This window comes from Sus scrofa, chromosome 1 (assembly GCF_054392235.1).
Source record: "Sus scrofa isolate SSC_HxYL_T2T_F1_AM1 chromosome 1, Sscrofa_HxYL_maternal_Yorkshire_Landrace_v2.0, whole genome shotgun sequence".
NCBI lineage: Eukaryota > Metazoa > Chordata > Mammalia > Artiodactyla > Suidae > Sus > Sus scrofa.
The window spans coordinates 84,862,805-84,884,403 of NC_139383.1; the positions used below are offsets into that span (position 1 = coordinate 84,862,805).

General features: G+C 35.8%; 1 protein-coding gene across 5 annotated transcripts in view; it reads left to right on the top strand.

The window, feature by feature from the left end:
• TENT5A (terminal nucleotidyltransferase 5A) overlaps nt 1-21,599 on the top strand; it is a 374,940-nt gene that overhangs the window by 117,827 nt on the left and 235,514 nt on the right. For 2 of the 5 annotated variants that reach the window (XR_014840196.1, XR_014840198.1), the window contains exon 5: nt 9,733-9,866. The exons of the other annotated variants lie outside the window; for them this stretch is intronic. The gene's annotated coding sequence lies outside the window, so the exon portion shown is untranslated. The remainder of the gene's footprint in view (nt 1-9,732; nt 9,867-21,599) is intronic. 5 annotated transcript variants of the gene reach the window in all.

The window sequence follows — 21,599 nt, forward strand, 5'->3', positions numbered from 1 at the left end:
AATAAAGCAAAATCATGACAGTATCTGGCACAGAGCAGGTATCCAATAAATAAATGAACTTCTCTGCCACAAAAATAGGAAGGTGCTATGCTTACTTCTATACCAGCAATGCCTCTCATGCCAGTAAAAGTAGGATCATAAGTCCTAAAACTGCAACTAATATATAAATCTACTACCTAAACATCCTTAATAAGTACTCTATTACCCCAGTTTCTTATCATTTTTAGAATCAGACTTGGATTCTTTCATTATTATTTTTTCATTTTTTAAGGCTGCACCTGCAGCATACACAAGTGCCTAGGCTAGGGGGTCAAATCAGAACTGCAGCTGCTGGCCTACACCACAGCCAAGGCAATGCCAGATCCCAGGCACATTTGCGAACTACTACACAGCTTGCTGCAATGCCAGATCCTCAACTCACGGAACAAGGACAGGGATCTAACCTGTATCCTCACCGAGACAATGTTGGAGCCCCAATGGGAACTCCTGCACTTACATTCTTTTAGATTCAGTTGTTACTATTAAGAATGTCCAAAGGTAGTCATTTAAGTTATTATACATTTCATCTTTTTAAAAAAGGGCCAGAATTTTTTTCTGACTATTTTTGGAAGGATGGTTGTCATCAGGCAGATTAAAAATACTGTGACATTTGCACAGATGTCAAGATATTGTCTTGGTCTGTTCAGACTGCCATTAAAAATAACATAGCCTGGGTGTCTTAAACAAACAACCTTGATTTCTCACAGTTCTAGAGGCTGAGAAGCCCAAGATCAATGCACCAACAGATTTGGTGTCTGTGAGAGGGTTGACTTCCTGCATCATACACCACTTTCTTCTCACTGTAACCTCACGTGGTGGAAAGAGAAATAAACCTGGACTTAACATTATTTTAGATTCAGTTGTTACTATTAAGAATGTCCATAATACTCCACCATCATGGTCTAACTACACCACCTAAAGCCATCTCATTCAGGATTAGGATTTTGGGGGTACACAAACCTTCAGTTTATAGCAAGACTCTTGGTTTTGTTATCAGGCAAAATCCTTCCACATTTCTTCTTGTTTTCTTAGGATTCTTTATCTTGTTTTTACCATCTTAGGGTTTCTTTATATCCTCTCATAATTATGTAAGTTCTAAGATTTCTTTTGTTATGTTCTTCTCAGGAGCTGTCAGAGAGAATGGCTGAATTAAAAAATTACTAGATAATCCTACCATATAGCACAGGGGACTATATACAATCCCTTGGGAAAGACCATGATGGAAGATAATAAAAGAAAGGGAATATATATATATATGACTGGGTCACTTGGCTGTCCAGCAGAAATTGGCACAACATTGTAAATCAACTATACTTTAATTTAAAAAAAGTATAACAAAAATGACTAGACAATATATTCAATGAAGATAATTTAATTCCTTAGGGGGGAAAATAAACATATGAGTTATTTAACTTTTATAATATGCACAGTACTGGCTTCTGAGGGCTTGTGGTTAGCCTGGGCAGAGGTACTATCCTGCCATACCTAAGTAGTGACTTTCCTTTCTCCCCAAGATGAGGTTACTCTTTTTTGGTACTGAACTTAGTTCAGGAATGCGGTAGGGGGAGTTGGTACAGCAAACAAAAATAGTATAACTTAATGCAAAATTCTTCCAAGACAAAGGTGTAAAGGTGTAAATACAAATATAGAAAGGCCAGATAGTGGCATTTTCTTGCTTGACAATCTATTTAACAATTACACACCCCCTTCAGAAGCAGTAGGGGCAAAAGAAAGTGTGTTCAGACACATGACATCTGCCTTTGTGGTAAGGGCAGCCGACTTCTGATAAAGCTTGACATCTTCAGTTGAGCATATTGGAAGCTTCGTATAATGTGTGTATATGGCATTGGTGGGAGTTGTCTGTGTGGGGGTTGTCTGTGGTCTCTACTCACCAATTTGTGACTTATGAAATACAGCAGAATAAAATTTGAAGGCTACATATACGAAGAAAATCTTGCAGGGCAGTTTGCTGTTGCCTACATAACTGACATTCCCAAAAGGCTCATCAGGCATTTATAAGATATCTGTGCACTGCTGCTATGTTTTGACTGAGCTGAAGAATCACAGGGTACAAGGGGTGTTTAAGTCATCTGCTTTCAAGCACGAGTTTGCTCACCCTAGCCTGGGAGTAGAAACCTGACCAGCTCTGGTCGCAGCTGCATTTGCTGTTGACAGTTTGTCTGTTAAAGTTCTTCTTTATGTCAAGCCGCCATCTCTATTAATCTATCCAGCTCCCATCACTCTCTGCCCTGTGGGGACACAAAGAACAAATTTCATTTCTGTTCTCTATGACGGATAGGCATTCAATTATTCATTCACTCATTCAACAGAACTTCATTGAGCAGCAACTCTATGCAGGCACTGAGAACGCAAAGGTCAAAAATACCAAACCATACTTTCAAGAATGTCACAGTCTATGACATCTATTTGGGCCCTACTCTACAGGGTTTCTACTCTACAGGGTAATCACCCCTTGTTTCTTTGGTCATTCCTCATGTGTCACCATTCTAGGCCTCCTTGCTAGTCTTCTCTTTTGAATGAATTGGAGTTTATCAAAGTTCCTCTAAGCATGTCCCCCCCACCCTGGAAACAGCTCTATAGGAATTGCTTGACCAGAGCAGAGGGCTCAGAGCCTGACATCTCATCCTCTGGGTGCTGATGAGACTATTTAGTCAAAGGCATTTGGCAGTCATATCACATGTGACAGTCGTGATCTTTCTTCTCAATTTATTGAATTAAATAATGTGAGAAAAAGAATGTGTGGGTCACTTTGCTGTATAGAAGAATTTGACAGAACATTGTAAATCAACTATAATAAAAAAGAGATAAGTTCACAATCGTTATCCTGACTTCAAGCCCCTGCCCAATCTTCTTGTGTTATTTCATCCTCCACCATTTCCCAATATCAACTTATTGTGTGTTTTCTTTCCTTTGTATCTTTGCCAGTTTACTGTTCTTCCTTGAATATCTCCATGGTGGCCAGTTTCAAAGCTAAATGTTTTCAAAGGGTCATCATTGATGCTTTTCTTATAGTTCCTAAAATGTCCTTCATTGTTCCCTGCCCTGTGGTAGGTCTAGAAGAGTGCCTGTCAAAAAAGTCACAGGTCCACTGTGGACCAGACATGGCTAAGTATTGAATAGTATATGGGCCATTGGAATAGAGCTGTGTCATACTTATTATCAGTTAATCCTTACAGTAACCACATAAGAAAAGAGATAACTGAAGACTTGTACTAATATAGTTAATAAAACGAGGGCCTCCATGGCTTTCTTATGCTGTATCTCCAGATGCTTGTACCACCTGAGTTATAGGAATTATTATATACCATGTCCTGTGTGAAGCTAACTTATTTAACACCTGATCTAAGAGTTCCTCTTAGAGAGGTGGCTTTCTCTACTTAGGAAGAACCTTCTAACCTTGCTTTTGGGGAAGATATGAAAGCATACTCTAGGAGAAGCCAGTGAAATAAAGAAAAAAAAAAAAAAACTACTTCAAGAAGTTAGAGAGAATTGGGGCTGAAAAGGAAGCAGGAGAGAAAAAGAGAGGGAGGGGGAGGCAGAGAATAAGGGCAAGTGGAGAAACAGAGAAAAGTGAACAGAAAAAAATGGCTGGTGGACTTTTGAGCATAGGGATCTCTTCGATCCCATGACCAAGTTCTTTGCTATTTGGTTTTACGGCATAACACGGGTTTCCCTCACTGCCACAAACCTTCAGTGAAGTCTGCTACTTACATAAATGCTTTGTGTGAGATGTTTCAGGCAAAATCAAGGACAGGGAACTCTGCAGAAAATCTAGCCGGGGAGGGCAAAAGGATGGCGGTGGGAGGGAGTTCTGTAAGAAAATACCACAGTCAGCCTCAGAATTCCACACACCATGGAATTAGTCCCATTTTATAGGAACTCTCAAAGGATGGGGTAACCCCAGCCAACATATGGGTTACATTTACATTTCTGCCTGCCAACTATACGGGGAAGCAACTTGAATGCAATGACAATGGTTTCGATTTTGCTGTCCCTTGTGCCTAGCCCTCAGATTTCCTCATCGCCTGCTTCATTTTCAGTTTCAAGTTCCATACTCAGCAGCTTTTGAGCTGTTATTCAAATGTTTATCATTTCCAGGGAAATTTCTCATTTGCTACATGTCTAAAGTTTAAGGTCACTTGTTTGAGTGTATTGTTTACACAAATACAGTATGTTTCTCATTAGTGACTGTGAAAAACACCCAAATATGCCATTTCCAATCAAGTCTGATTTTCTTGTAATTTTATGTCACTTAGGTTAACATCAGTATAATTTCTCCTTTTCCAACCACAGAATTCAGACACATATTTTATAACCTGAAATGTCTTCCCATTTGATATTACTTACTTAACGAAAAACAGTAGCAGTAAAAACCTACTTCACAAGTTGAGTGCAGAGTTAGGAATATATATTATAGGGTCACAATACATAATTTCATGCTCTGTGATCTACTTCAATGTCAACCTGAATTTATTAAGATTAACTTTGGGAATTAGTTTACTGTTCACTTTTCATTGCTGTTAGAATGACTGTAGTACCCCTGCGAACAATGTAAAAGTGGAATTAATTTCTTTATTATTCTCAGAGATTTTGACATTAATGTTTAAGTGGAAAAAATAAAATATAGTGAAGGCCACAAATTAGTAAAATTTGTTTAAGGTAAGCCAAATTTATCAACATTTTCCACCAAGAAAGGATGACAACATATGCAATTCATGAATTTATATTTAGTATCCTTACAGAGATAATTTACATTTGCATCTGCATGAATCATTATTATGTTTATATCCTACTTAGCAGAATACTGGCTAGTAATCAGATTGTTAGAACAGTGCTATGAATCATGGACACTTAGATCTGGCTGTGACCCTGCCAGTAACTAGCTAAGCGAATTTGAACACCTTTCTAGATCTTAATTTTCTTACCTGCAAAAATGCGAAGGGTTTTGCAGTCTCTCTCAGCACTAATAATATTCATAATTCTCAATGATAATGCCTCATTGGAATTAAAATTATTTTCCAAGTTAAAAAAAAAATCTCTCATGGCAAGGATTGCACTTAATGGAAATATTTCTGAGCATGCTGATAAAATACCGAAGGACTAAGCCAAGAAGTTTTGCTGATTACAAAAGTAGAGTTCACTAGTTCCAGTGGTGTATATTTTCAGTGGGCCAAATTTATCACATATGTTGGACTTTTAATGCTCCACTAATGGGCACAGCCTCTTCTCTGAAGGGCATTTATTTATTCATTTTGGCTACTTTTATTTTACACCAAAAAATGAAAGTGGTCGCTCCAAGGAGAACCACAGAGAGAACAGAATAAACTCCTGGTCTAGAGGAGGCATCATTAAAGAGTGTATGCACAGACATCATTCCTTGTCTTCTGCTTTGGTCCTTAAACACTCCTTCTTCTTTGTGGGCATTTTCTTTTTGGCACCTCACCCCTTTTTATTCCCAAGTGCCTTATTCTTCTCTTTAGGGTTTAAAGAAAATTATCCAATTTCATCTTGTCTGGCCAACTTGCCGGGAGAGTTTTCCTAGAATAATTGCCTGGGCAGTCACTTACTTGTGGTGTGGTTCCTTCAGAATAATCCCTTTAGAAGCTTCCACTGGGAAGGAGCCCATTTCTCGAAGACAAAAGCTAAAATAGCCCATTTGTGGATCTCCCAGAAGATTTGTGTATTCCAAAAGAACAAATAGATAAATTCTGAAGTTTAAGAAAGGGGGTGAGACGATAAATGGGTTAGGAATGGGGACACTTTATCTTGAAATACATAATCTGTGATTTAAATATAAATGTTAGCATGTGAAAGTTTAAAATGATATTTCATATTTCAAAATCATGCGTTTTGGCTCTCATATTGATTGCTTCTTTGCTTTTCAAAATTTAGTGAAGTAATATATTTATATAGGCTATAAATCTTGCTCTTAATAATTGGAGTGAGAATAGTCCATAGTGGAGTACTAGACAAGGATGTATTTTTATAAATTACAGTTTAAGCATGGAAAGAAGTGATGAGAATATGTCTTCATGATTATATGTTCATTATGTGAGAGCCAACTTCCAATAGAGAATGAAGATTTCATTTCAGTACCCCTAGCTCCATTCTAAGCAATGGCCTGCTGTATCAATTCTGTGCATTCAAGGGGTGAAAAGCAATGCCAAAGATGCGATCATTGATGACAGGCAACATGGCTAATTTGAGGTACAAAGGTATTTTTATACAATATCAAATTTTTCCATAAATTACCTGATCAGTTGCCTCAGACTTTCACCCCTCTTTGTTTGTGTGTACTTAATCATTGGTTTCATGTGTCCTCTTTTCTTATCATAACTATGAGTTCTTTCCTTTCTAGAGACTTCAGCAAAAATTTTTTGGATATTCAGACAGTTCATATTAGTACTCGAACATCTGTATCATATCCAAGTTGATTCTCAGGGCTCCTTAGGGAAGTGTGTGAATTTTGTGGTGGAAGGGAGCATAATTTTGAATTGGCTTTTGGGTTGCTTTGTTTCTTCTGATCTTGATAGTTGAGTATATTAGCACATCAACTAGAAGTAGTGTAAGACCAAACCAAGTGTTAATTTTCGGGTCTGGGTAGAGCTAATGCACCCATTGTATTAAAGTCAATTTAATTCAATGATATCTATTGTCATAGCTTTGTGGGATATGAAACAGATATATAAATACAATACTTGTGCATCAGTCATAACTCCTTTGATTGCAAATGTCAGAAACATAACTTAAACTAGGTGATGCCAAAAAGTGCTTATTATAAGGGTACTTGGTTCTTTAGTAACTAAAAGAAACAAAGAGAAAGAAAATTAATGAATTGTGGGATAGGCAGAGACATAACTGGGTCATCTGAGAGTCAAAAGGAAGTAGAGGCAAGAACCTTACATCACCAGGAGACCTACTACCACTTCTTATCGCCTTATCACTCTGCACTTTAGTCCTGTTCTCTTCAAAAGACCAGCCTACATGAAGCAGAACATGGATATCAGTAGCTTCAAAGCTTCACAGTTTAATCTCCTTACCACCTGTGCAGATTTATTTACTTGCCTTTTAGAAATTGTGTTTTATTAGCCTCATTAGGGTATCTAATAAGGAGTTAGTCCTGTGGGAAATGTGGGCAATGGAAGTGAGGCATATACTCATCAAACAAACTAGAGGTTCCAGAAAAAAGATGCCTGTTAAAAAAGAGAGATGTCAAAGGAACTTAATAATCTAAACTTGATTAGATTAGCACTGGTAAAAGAAGTCTCCCTTTATAAATGGTAACCAGTGGTCTACCCTGATATAGTTTCAGGGATTGAATTTATATTTCCTGTATGGTTTAGGAAGCTCAGCCTCAGAAGCTAACCTAAAACTATCCTTCAAGTTTCTGGTGTCTTGGATATCTTGACAGATGCAAAATCTCATATCTTCTCTTGATGGATACACAAGTAAGTTCTTACAGGATTCTCACAGATAGAGCACAAATAAACATGAACTCATGATCCAAAATTACAAATCATCTGAGGAAACAAATTGTACAAGCCAGAATCAGAAGCAAAAAAAGGGAAAAAGAAAAACAAAACAAACAGCAGAAATCAACCCTCTAGAACTTCATGTATTCACATTATTAAATAAAGAAAGTAAAATAAATTTGTTTAAAATGCTTAAAGAAATAGAAAAGGGAATTAAACTATGAATATGGATTGTGTTTTACAAAAATGGCTAGGAAAAAATGGAACTTCTATAAACATATACTTGGAGTTAAAATTAGGTAGATGGTCTAATAGAATATTAGACATAGATGCAGAGAGAATTAGTTAATTAGAAGATAAATCTAAAGAATATAAAGAAAGTATCCAGATTTCAACCCAGAGAGACCAAAAGATGGAAATATGCAAGATAACATACATGGAGGATATTTTAAGAAAATACATCAGAAGTTTAATTATAATTTCAGAAAGAGAGACGCATGATCATGGGGAAACTCGGTTTTTCAGTACTGATGGAAGACGATATCATCAGGTTCAGAAAATTGAAAGAGTTGCAGGGAAACTGCCAAACAAAAAAGAAAGACAAAAGATCTTAAAAGCAGTAAGAAAAAAAAATCAATTAATTTTAAGGGAAATATAATTAGATAATCAAAGTTCTCAACAGCACCAATAAAGATAGAAGACATTAAAATCATATAGTAAAAGTACTGAGAGGAAATGAATGTTGAATCTGATTTATATATCAAAAGCAATTATAACTCAAAAGAAAGGAAGAAGGTTATCTCAAAAGAAGACATGAGACTCAATCAGGAATGATAGACAAATGGGAAAATCTAATTAAATGTGTAAATCTAAATTAATAAACTAATAATCCTGTATGTTTACATATGTATGTATGCATACATATAAGACAATAAAAATGTTTCTTATGAGTAATAATGAAATATTATGTAATTAAAATACTGGGCAGGAATAAGTTAATTTGGGAGTGTAATAAAATGTAGAGATTTTAAAGCCCATGTATTGTTGAAGAAGAGGGTAGAAGTGAAAATAAACATACTTTTTGGTTTTAATTTATCTTAAGTATTAAGATAATACCAAAGAAATAGAGCATATCTTTCCTATTCATTAGAGGAAACAATAGAGGAAGGTAGAAGAGAAGAAAGGAAGAAGTATGAGTTAAATAAGCAAATGTAAAGTACAATCTTAATTCTAAGAATCAGTCTAATCCAAGAATATTAATGATCTCAATAATGTAAATAAATTAATCATTTAAATGTCAAGATATTTCAGATTAGATAAAAATATGTCTCTGATTTTTATTATTTACAAGTATCACAAATAAAACATGGGATAGAAATATTGGCTTTAAAGGATAGAAAAATATATAGCAAATTCTAACCAAAGAAGCTTATATGAATCATTTAATATTAAATGAAACAGTCATGAAAGCAAAAGCATTATTAGAGCTACAAAATTTAAAAATATTTCGACTTATCAGGAAAGTGTGACAACCAAACTTGCATATGCCTAATAATATTAATCTCAATTAAAGTGAAAATCAACAGAACTAGAATAGATATTGATAAACACCTCTCTCTAAGAAACTGATAGATCAGGAAGAATAAAAGTTAGAAAGAATACAGAAGATTTGAATAATAATAAGATATCTTTAAGGAGCAGTTTTAGAACTCTTCACCCATCAATTAGAGCATATTTTTTCTCATCTATACAAATAATAGTTATGAAAATTGACTATATATTATAAAGTAAGTCTTTGTCAAAGAACAAATATGAGTATACCAGTATTATAAAGCTTCAAAATCATATAGCCTTATATATTTTAAACAAACAAAAGAACCCAATTATAAATAACTAATGAATTAAAGAAAACATAATAAAAATCAGAGTATACTATGAAAGTGATAAATTATTATCTATTGAAACTGTAGAACGCAGTTGGACTCTTGAATAGAGGGAAACATATAGCTTTAGATGCTTACATTACTACATGCTAAAATCTAAATATTGAAAAACTAAGGGTTTATCTTGATATTTTGAAAAAATAAAATTAAAATGAACCCAAATCATTTTGCAGTCTTTTATGAGATGGTCAAATGTGGCTATAAGAGGAGAAATAGGAAAGGCTTAAGGAAAAAAACGATGTTTATTTTACACATAGGTCCTCAAGAGGAGCCACTGCACATGTTGAGCCATGTGGGAAAGACTCCAGGATGGTCAGGATGCAAAAGCAGGAGCCAGAGGATGGTTTAGGCCACTCCCTTTACTGGAGTTTCCACGGGAAAGCCAGGCAAGGTAGGATGGACAGTTAAGGATTAGTTGTTTGAATAATTTTGGAAGGCTTTGGCTGTCAAAGTAGTCCTTGGTTGACTGGTACCTGGCCCTAGAATGATAAAGGCAGAGGAATATTGCCTCTGGGGCATACAAGCCAGATGGAGGAGGTCTGGGTCTGGATTGGTTAGTTTGTTTATCAAGCACCTGCTCTCTTCTGGGTCCTTTTCTGCCTTTAAGAATTGGCTGGCCCATCATAACATACAGAAAAGTTAAGAAATATTTAAAATACACCAAAAAAGTAGAAAGAAGGAAATATTAAGTATCAGGCGTTTATGAAATAGATGAAAACATACATTAAAAAGGAGGATGAACAAAGCAAACATTAGTTTACTGAAAAGACTAGTTACATAAATCAACCAGAACTCTAGGAACATTGATCAGGGCAAACACAATTAACAACATCTGGAATAAAAATAGTGGATAACTAAATATACTGGAGATGTTGCATAAGATACAACAAAGGAGTTCCTGGTGTGGCACAGTGGGTTAAGGATCCAGCATTGCCGCAGCTGTGGCACAGGTTGCAGCTGCAGCTCGGATTTGATCCCTGGACCAGGAACTTCTGTGTGCCATGAGTGCTGCCAAAAAAGAAAAAAAAAATGCAACGCAAACTTTAATGTTGAAAAATTTGAAAACGCAGGTAAAAAATAGACCATTTTCTAGAGTGTGTCAAAATAGATTTAAGAATAAACAGAACATTGGAATAAACCTATAATCATTTTAAAAGATGGAATCAACACTTGAGAATATTATGGGATATCCCATATGAAATTTTCTTGGTTGTCTGGGAGTAAATATATTTTTGCAGAGCACTGGGTCCAAAATGCAGACAGAGCTATATGTGGTTTATTAGTTCAACTTTTGTTGGGGTGAGAGCCAGGAGAGATTAGTGAGGCTTTATCTCACACAAGTGGAGAATATAGAATTTGAATCTATATTAAGGGATTAAATTTAGCCTGCCCTCTTGAGAGAAGATTTACCAGTGCTACTGGTCTGTTGTTTTTCCCGGTAACTTCTCAAGGTACTGTAGATGATAAGGCCCTAAAAATCCTTAGCTTAAGTGTATATATTTTTTCCATAATAGTTGGTTTACAGTGTTCTTTCAGTTTTCTACTGTACAGTAAAGTGACCCAGTCACACATACATACATACAACTATAATGGAAAATATAAAAATAATTATAAAAATAGACAAAGGAATTATATTAAACTTAAAACTTCTGTGCATCAAAAGATACTATCAATGCATAATTATCCCCAAACTCATGGCATTGTACATGTTAAATATGCACAACTTTGTCAACCATAACTCAATAAAGTGGCTAAAAAATGTCACAACTAAAGAAAAAAAAAAGTATATTTTTGACCATGAAAAAAATGTAACGCTCCTCCAGTATGGTAGTACAAATCAGAGGTTTCTGCTTTCTGCTACTGAAATTTCTGTTTCTTACAATGTGAGTTGAATTATTTTTACCCCGAATTAATCTCTCACACTTTTCAGATGTGGCCCAGCATCAAGCATTCAAAGGGGCTGATAGTCTGTTCCTGGATTTTTTTTTTCCTTCCTCTCCTTTTTAAAAAATTTCATTGGGAATACTGCTTCTTCTCCACCAAGCTTATGGTAGTAGTTTTCTCCTTGGCAATTTAGACATGCTCCTGGGCAGAAAGCTGTAGGTTTGTTTGTCTTCTTGAGTTGAAAAAACAAGTGAAAGCTACAGAGTTTGGACTCCTTTATCCTTACAAGACTTGTGTGCATTTGGAGCCCTTCTCATTTCTTCTCAGTTGGGTTGCCCTTAAACTGTAATGGATAGTCAGCTGGAAAATGAGCACTGACAAAAGGGCCTTAGCCTTGAGCAACACTCTGCTTAGCCTAAGAAAGCCAACTGAAGCTACATAGACTGTGACCCAGCATCACAGGTGTGCCTTTATCGGCAGCCAGAAAGGTGATCCCTTCTAATTGATGGGATTCTCTGAAAATAAAGGATTTGACTCTTGGAATTTCTTTTTTCTTTTTCATGGCAGTTCTTTTGATTCTTAAATGCAAGTTGGGTTTAGCTTTACAAAATATAACAGAAGAGCTAATTAAAACATTTCTGCCAATTCTCCTTAATTCTACAGCATGGTTTTTCAAACAATGTTTTTAGTTCTTCTTTTGAAATTGTAACTGCTTTAGAGATCTTAATTTTATTTTTTGGTTTAAAGTTTGTTTATACTCATTCCTTTCAATATTTCAGGAGGGTATGATATTTAACGAAAGGCAAAGAACATGATGCTTAGCATTTTTTTCCTGTGTTGGAATGGACAGTGGGGAACTGTGTCAAGAGTAATGTTTTAACAGTATATGTCATATTCCTCACATTTTAGTTCAAGTGAACAAGAACTTTGCTAATCTGTCTGAATATTTTGTTTGACATGAACCATATTCCACTCTGTGATGGATGGGAGAGGTCCAGCTGGATGTTGTGTCTCATTTGGATTATGGTTTTTTCACGGCAGGCTATAAGGCTAAAAGTATGTCTACTCTAGGATAGATAATTCTCAGAGTTATAGGATGATATGCAGTCATGCTTGGAAAGTCTTCCAGATTCAAGTTACTAGAATATCATTTTAGAGTCTATCTTCCTCTCTTAGATGGTTAATGGGTTGATGATTTTCATGGCAGAGTTTGCGAGTTGTCCTGTATCCATTCTTTCCTTCTTTGTTAAAAACTAGAATCCTGATTTTTAGCTAGACCTACTTCCTCTGCGATATAAGACTCTTGCTCACAGCTTTCTTCAAATCTGGGTGTGGCCATGCGCCACATTCAGTAAAGGAGATAGAAGTGTTACCTGTGAATTCCTAGAAGTCTTGTTAAAAATAGGATTGCTTTCTTCCTACCCCTTTTCCACTACCTGAAAAAAAGGAAGATATGGTTGGGACTCTAGCATGTTGCTTGCACCATAAGAATTAAGAGGTTACTTTCAGTTTGTTGAGGTTGAGTTCTGAAAGAAGTCTTATATGTCTTCTGTTGTATGAGAGATGAATAAACTTCTATTTTGTTTAAGCTAGTTTTTTTTTTTTTTAATATGCAGCCAAACATTCATAACAATGTGGTAGGATTTGGTACTGGTAATTGAATGCTGCAATAATGAAAGTACAATGTGGCAATGACATAGCAGAGGCAGTTGGGTAATAGGTGATGCAGATACAATAGTCTAGACAGCTAGTGGCCATTATAATGTAATAGTAAAATACCAACAGGCTATCCCCATGGAAGACATACCTCTGACGGACTGAATCCAGACATAAAAAGAAAAGTATAACAAATTCCGAATGTGAGAAAGTATTGTCTGCTACATGATATTTTTAGAGAGGTCCTAAAATAGAGAGAGACATTGAAATTAGATTTAGATAATCATCAAGCAGAAATAAAAATACAAAAGAGTGCCTCTCAAAACTATGACTCAAAACTGCCTTGACTGGAAGTCCTGTAATTTGTATCCTTACAGGGGTGAAAAAAGTCAATTGCTCCTGTGTCCAAACTTATGTGGCAGTGACAAAATTGAAGTCTTAGCTGGTGTTAAGACTGTGGCCCCTTAAGGGTCCTTGGCTAGGCAGGAAGTGGAATCATGCCTTTGGAAAATGGTCAAATTAAAGTTGTAGTGTGTATTCATTCAGCAAATAGTAAATACTGTTTCTTAATAGCATTTCTTTCTTAACTGCTGTTGAAACAGAAAGAAAAAACAAATAAAAAAGGTAAGTGGGGAGGGAAGTGATGACATTTTCATGGATGCGTCCTCATTGAGAAAGTGACATTTACCTCAAGACTTGCAAGGTCGAGGGAGTGAGACCTATGGCTCATTGAACAGAGCATTCCAGGCAGTGGGGGTGGCCAGAGTGAAAGGCCGTGATTTGTTCCAGGTGGGTCTCTCGAATAGTGGCACCAGGAAGACTAGAGCAAGTAAGTATGTAAAGTCAGAGAGTAAATGAGGAGGCAGCAGACCCTATACAGTCTTGTGGACCACTGTGATAGTGTTGGATTTTGGATTTTGCTCAGGTTGGGAGACTTTTTCTTTTTTTTTTTATTTATAATGATTTTTTTCGCCATTATAGCTGGTTTACAGTGCTCTGTCAATTTTCTGCTGTATAGCAAGGCAACCCAGTAACACATACATGTATACATTCTTTTTTTCTCACATTATCATGGGGAGCCTTTTGAAGATTGTTAGCAGAGGAGCAAATCGATCTTATTTATGTTTCCAAAGTGTTTCTTAGAGTGGTTTTGTGACTCATCTATTGAGGGGCAAGGAAAGCATAAGAAGAGGGATGAGGAGAGAGATACTGCAGTATCTGGAAGAGGGGTGATGGTGATCTGAACCAGGGTATACCTGCAAAAGGGCTGATAAGTGGTTGGAAGTTGCGAATACTTTGAAGGTAGAGTCAATATGATTTTTTTTAGAATTCATATTCCAATCCAGACTTACTTTTTCCAGAAGACTTGAGGCAGTGGCCATTTATGGGACACTTTATTTTATTTTTTGTCTTTTTAGGGCAGCAGGTACGGCATATGGAAGTTTCCAGGCTAGGGGTTGAATCAGAACTGCAGTTGCCGGCCTATACCACAGCCATGGCAATGCAGGATCTGAGCTGCATCTGCAACCTGTACCACAGTTCATGGCAATGCAGGATCCCCAACCCACTGAGCAAGGCCAGGGATTGAACCTGTGTCCTCCTGGATACCAGTCAGACACGTTTCCACTGAGCCATGACAGGAACTTTGATGGGACACTTTAGATTGGTAGTCTTTGAGTAAAGCAGATTTCCCTCCATACCATGTCTGGGCCTCACCCAATCGGTGGAAAGCCTGAGTGGAGTAAAAGACTGACCCCCCTTGAGCAAGATGGGATTCTGCAGTTTTCTACATGTAGTATGTCCTCTGTGAATAGAGGCGGTCTTACTTCTTCCACTTCAATTTGGGTGCCCTTTATTTCTTTTTCTTGCCTAATTGCTCTGACTAGGGCTTCCCATACTATGTTCAATAAAAACAGTAAGATTAGGTATCCCTATTTTGTTTCTGACCTTAAAAGAAAAATTTAAGCATTTCACTGTTGAGTATGAGCTTAGTTGTGGGCTTTTCATATATGGTCATCATTATGTTGAGATGCATTCTCTATATCCCCTTTGTTGAGAGTTCTTTATCATAAATGGATTTTGGATTGTGTCAAATGCTTTTCCTGAACTTATTGAGATGATCATATAGTTTTTATACTTCATTTTATTTATATGATGTATCACACTGATTTATAGATGTTGAACCATCCTTGCATCCCTGGAATGAATCCCACCTGATCATGGTGTATGATACTTTTAATGTATTTTTAATTCTGTTTAATAATACTTTGTTGAGAATTTTCACATCTATGTTTATCAAGGATATTGATCTTTATATTTTTTTCTACAGTATCCTTGTCTGGCTTTGGTAAGGAGATAATACTCTTCTGGCAAAATGAAGGTGTTTGCATTTTCTTGTTTGTTTGTTTGTTTGTTTGTTTGTTTGTTTGTTTTAAGTCCACCTGCAGCATATGGAAGTTCCAAGTCTAGGGGTCAAATCTCAGTTGCAGCTGCAGGCCTATGCAACAGCCATACAATGGAGAAAGGATAGTTTTTTTTTTTTTTTCATTAACTATTGTTGAGAAAACTCAACAGTCACATGGAAAATATTGTTTCTTTCTTATACATACGCAAAAATCAACTCAAAATGGATAAATACTTGAATGGAAGACCTGAAACTATAAAAATCCTAGAATAAAACATAGAAGTTTAGCTCCTTTATATGGCTCTGGGCAATAATTTTTTTGGATTTGATACCAAAAGCCAAAGTAATAAAAGAAAAAAATTAAAATGTGGCTATACAAAAATAAAAATCTCTACACAGCAAAAGAAACACTAAACAGAATGAAAAGGCAAATCTACATAATAGGGAAAATATTTACAAGCCATATATCTGATAAGGGTTAATATTCAAAATATTATAACTCATGCACCTCAATAGGAAAAAAAACACAAAAAATGGGCATAGGATCTGAATAGACAATTTTCCAAAGAAGACATACAAATTGCCAACAGGTGTATGAGAAGATGCTAAATATCACTAATCATCAGAGAAATACAACTCAAACCACAATGAGATATCACCTCACACCTTACAGGATGGCTATTATCAAAAGACAACAAATAACAAGTGTTGGCAAAGATGGGAAGTAAGAGGAACACTTGCACATTATCAGTGGGATTGATGCAGCCATTATTGAAAACAGGATAGATATTCCTCCAAAAATTTAAAATAGGACTACCATGTAATCTAGTAATTTCATATCTGGGTATTTACCTGAAGAAAATTAAAACACTAATTAAAATAGACATATGCACTCCTATGTTCATTGCAGCATCTGAATTATTTACAATAAATAAGATACAGAAACCACCTAAGTGTCCATCAATAGACGAATGGATAAGATGTGAGATACACACACACAAAATGGATTATTACTCAACCATAACAAAAATAAAATCTTAGAGTTCCTTTTGTGGCTCAGTGGTTTAAGAACCCAGCTAATATCCATGAGGATGTGGGTTTGATCCCTGACCTTGCTCAGTGGGTTGTGTATCCAGCATGGCTGCAAGCTACAGTGTGGGTTGCAAATACAGCTTGGATCCAGCATTGCTATGGCTGTGGAATAGGTTGTGTAGGTTGCAGCTGCAGCTCCAATTTGACCCCTAGCCTTGGAACTTCCATATACCACAAGTGCAGCCCTAAAAAGAAAAAATAAAAATAAAAAATTTTAAAAAAGAATAAAATCTTGCCATCTGTGACAACATAGACAGATATAGAGGGTATTATGTCAAATGAAATAAATCAGATAGATAAAGATAAATTGATTATGGTTTAACTTATATGAAGTATCAGAAAAAAAACAAATGAGTATACACAAAACAGAAACAAAGTTATAGATTCAGAAAAGAAAAGTGGTTGGCAGAAGGAAGGGGTAGGGGGATGAAAGAAGAGGTGAGGAAGATTAAGAGGTGGAAACTTCAACTTGCAAAATAAATGAGTTTGGGAATAAAATGTACAGTGTGGGAAATGTAGTCTGTAACTGTAATATCTTTGTATAGTGACATTCTATAACTAGACTTACTATGGTGGTCACTTTTAAATGTATAGAAATATCAAATCACTATGTTATATAACAGGACTAACATAGTGTTGCAGGTCAATTATATTTCAAAAACAAACTAACAAATGAACAAATAGAAACACAGAAAAAGATCTGATTTGTGGTTTACCAGATGCAGTCAGGGAAGGGGAATTGGATAAAGACAGTCAAAAGATACCAACTTCCAATTTTAAGTACTAGAGATGTAATGTGCAACATAATAAATCTAATTACCACTGATATAGTTTATACATGAATTTTTTGTTTGTTTGTTTGTTTGTTTTTTAGGACCACACCCATGGCATATGGAGGTTCCTGGGCTAGGTAGGGGTTGAATCGGAGCTGCAGCTGCTGGCCACAGCCACAGCCACAGCAATGCAAGATCCAAGCCACGTCTGCAAACTACACTGCTGCTCATGGCAATGCTGGCTTCTTAACCCACTGAGCAAGACCAGGGATCTAACCTGCAACCTCATGGTTACTAGTCGGATTTGTTTTTGCTATACCACATTGGGAACTCCTACATGAAAATTTTTAAGAGAGTAAATCCTATGAGTTCTCATTATGAGAACAATTTTTTTCTATTTTTTTATTTTGTATCTATATGAGATGATGGATGTTCATTAAACTTATTTGACAATCATTTCATGATTATTTGTAAGTTATATCATCATGTTATACACTCTTGATAAATTGGACATCATCAAATTTAAATACTGTTATATTTCAAAAAGACACCATCAAGAAAGTGAAAATAACACCTACAGAATAGGAGAAAACATTAGCAAATCATACATCTGATAAGAGATTTGTATCTAGATTACATAAAGAACTTATAACTTAACAGTAAAATAAAATGGCCAGATTAAAAAATAGATAAAGAATTTGAATAGTTCTCCAAAGCAGACATACAAATGGCCAGTTAGCACATGAAGAGATATTTAACATCATTGTCATTAGGGAAATGCAAATCAAAACCACAAGAGACCACATCATATCCACTAGGATGACTCTAACAAAATAGGATAATAATAAATGTCGATGAAGCTGTAGAAAAATTGAAATTCTCATATATTGCTGGTGGGAATATAAATGATGCTTTGGGAAACATTTTGGAAATGTTTCAAAAAATTAATCATAAAGTTCTCATATGACTCAGTGATCCCAATTCTAGGTATATACACAAGAGAAATAAAAGCATATGTCCATAAAAGAACTTGTATGTAGATGTTTGTAGCAGCATTATTCATAATAGGCAATTAGTAGAAACAATCCAAATATCCACCAACTGATGATGAGATAAACAAAAGTGGTATATCCATTCAATAGAATATTATTCAGTCACAAAAAGGAATGAAGTACTGATACATGCTACAACATAAATGAACCTTGCAAATGTTATGCTAAGCAAAAGAAGCCTGTCAAAAAAGCCCAAAAATATGATTCCATTTACATGAAAGTCCTGAAGAGGCAAATGTATAGAGATAGTGGTTGCTAGGGTCTATAGAGAGAGTAGAATGGGAAACAATTGCTAACAAGTGTGGGTTTCTTTTTGGGTGATGAAACCTTTCTGGAATCATGGTTGCACAAGTCTGAGAATATATTAAAATCCCTGAATTGTAAAAAATAAAGGATGAATTTAATGGTATGTGAAATATCTCAGTAGAGCTGTTAAAAAGAACAATAACAAAAAATAGAGGGATAGAGTCTGGACTGGGTTTATCTGATTGTCAATGATTGAAAATAGATACAACTGGCTCTTAATATAAGTGATTCTGGTAGTGCCAGGGAATGGCAGTCCCTGTGCCTACTGTTTAGTAGCTTCTGTGCTTGGACCAGTTTTACACCCTGACAGTGATCACAAACATTCACCCACTCTAACACTTCCACCCCTGGCTCCCTTTTCCCCTGTCCATATCTGACCACCTCTATTTGGCTAGACTCTAACGAGTGCTGTAAAATCTCTTCTTACCCATTACAGTGACCTGAGCCACTGCTGTTGGATTCTTAGCCCACTGCCTCACAGCGGGAACTCTGCAACGTAGTATTTGGAGAAGGTTAGGTTTATGAGTTAGTTTATGAGTCTTTAGCATTTGTTATGAGTCTTTAGCATTTGTTAGACTCTTACATGATATTTCAAATTCTTACAACTCCTTGAAGTGAATATTGATGCAAGGTCACATACGAAATCTATATTTTCCACTACTCTGGGGTGTCTCAAATGATGACTTGTTGTCTCCAAATGGGAATGAATATAAGAAGAAACATATGGAAGTCAGTTCACTGTGGACCTGCCTCCACACAAGGATGGATGGGCTGGTGAATGAATACCTTGTGTTAATATCCCTAAACAAAGAGTTCAAAACTTTGAGTCCCTTTTCAGGCTATTGCCTCAGGTTTATATCATCCATATTATCTTCTTAGGAAAATGTATGTCTGTGCTTAAGGTAGCTATGTGTCACCACAGTGCTGTGTGATAGTAATTAATGTGACTCAGGATGCCTTTCTTGGCCGCTGGAAAAGGAGTGATGCCTTCCAGCGTCAAAGTAGAAATGAGTCTGTTCTTAATCTGAACTGAAATGTTGGAATGATGGTGACAAAATCCAAGCTCCGTCCAATTTGGACATCATTTGAAGTGGACTTAAGCTTGTCACATGCAAACAGATCTCTTGTTTCAATTTCAAGTCAACAGCTACAGATGCTTTAAGCACCATTTGTGCTGTAAAACGAAGAACCTCCTTTTTTGCTTTATCCCCCAAGTGAATGTTGATATTTATTGGGAATTTGGATCCAAGGAACAGTATTCTTCAAGGCATAATCTAAACCCACTTAGCAAAACGTGAAATCTCTTACAACGTGTAAAAGTTTCCTTTATGTACAAAGCACTGGAGTTTTAAACAGCACCTGCATTCATGGTCAGGACTGTTATTCTCTTATTTTTGCCTTGCTCTCTGTGTACTTAAAGTTCTCATCCATAAATCATTTTTATAAAATGAATAAACAACTTCTTTCACTGATGAAGTACAAACTGGCTGCATGGGTTACATTATAATAACACATTGATAGTCCTGCAGAAAGGAAATGAATGCAGGTTTGTGGAGGAGAGGAAGGGAATTCATTAAAGCAAAAGTCAAATTAGATTGGAAATGATGACAAAAGACCAAAACTCAGTTACAGTGAGACTGAGCCTATTGACATTTTATTAATAATTATTTAATAAGCGCTATTGGTGAATTTTTGTCAGGAATTTTACACAGTGACTGGTTATTGAGGAACATGAAGCAAACTGCTTCAATATTTGATAGAAATCATCAAAGCTGGAGAAAAAATATGATGAAAAAAGTATTACAGATGCTAATTTTTACATCGTATTTCATGTAAGAAGAAGTACATTTTATATTAATTAGCACACCATATCTCTTTAATGCTTAGTAAGCCTCTTCTCTGTTGTATATAATTAATGACATAGAGCTTAGGTCTACAGAATAAAGTAAAACGAAGAGTTCATGTATGCACTAAAAGAGCCAAATAAGTTAAAATCTCCCAATGTCTATGTAGAAAAAATTATTTTTATCCATATAAATGTTGCAAGTGACCCCAAATTCAAAAATTGGTCAGAATGCAGCTGTCTTGAAGAACTTAATCATTTTTAGCAAGGCAAATAATTGTATTTAGACAAACTGGATATTTGATGTCATGTAGGCCAAACATCTGGTTTACTAGCTGAAAAGCCACTAAGGTGCCTACACTCAGCTATGCTGTTCTGACTCATGTGGCAGAACCCTGAGCAGATGCTAATGTCTTATATTGTTTTTTATTTTTCTTTTTTTCCTTTTTCCTTTTTTATGGCCGCATCTGTGGCATATGGAAGTTCCCAGGCTAAGGGTCGAATCAGAGCTGCAGCTGCCAGCCTACACCATGGCCACAGCAACTTGGGATTTGAGCCACCTTTGCGATTTACACCACAGCTTACAGCAATGCCACTGAGTAAGGCTAGGGATTGAACCCGAAACCACTTGGACACTATGTTGGATTCTTTTTTTTTTTTTTTTTTTAATTTTCCCACTGTACAGCACTATGTTGGATTCTTAAGCCGATAAGCCACAACGGGAAGTCCATTATTTTCTTATTTTAACTTATACCATGCCTTCAGTTTGAAATTGATTTAACCTAATTTTCAAGCAAGATCTACTGAATTACATATTATCCAATAATTTAAAATAAGATCTCTTAGATAGTGAAGTGATTCCAGAAATTTAAAAGGAATATGCAGTCTCTTTCAATGCACCATAAAGTAGCTAATTATGACTTCTGGAGCTGTATATTGTTGAAACCTATAAATAACAAAAAATAGCAACCTTCTAGATTAGAAGATTTTACCTATGCAATATAATTTGCAGATATAACATTTAAGATATTGGTATAGTCATTGACCACAGAGCCATCACATTTATGAATTTTTCCACTTGTGTAGAATTTATGATCCAATAAAGTTGAACTTA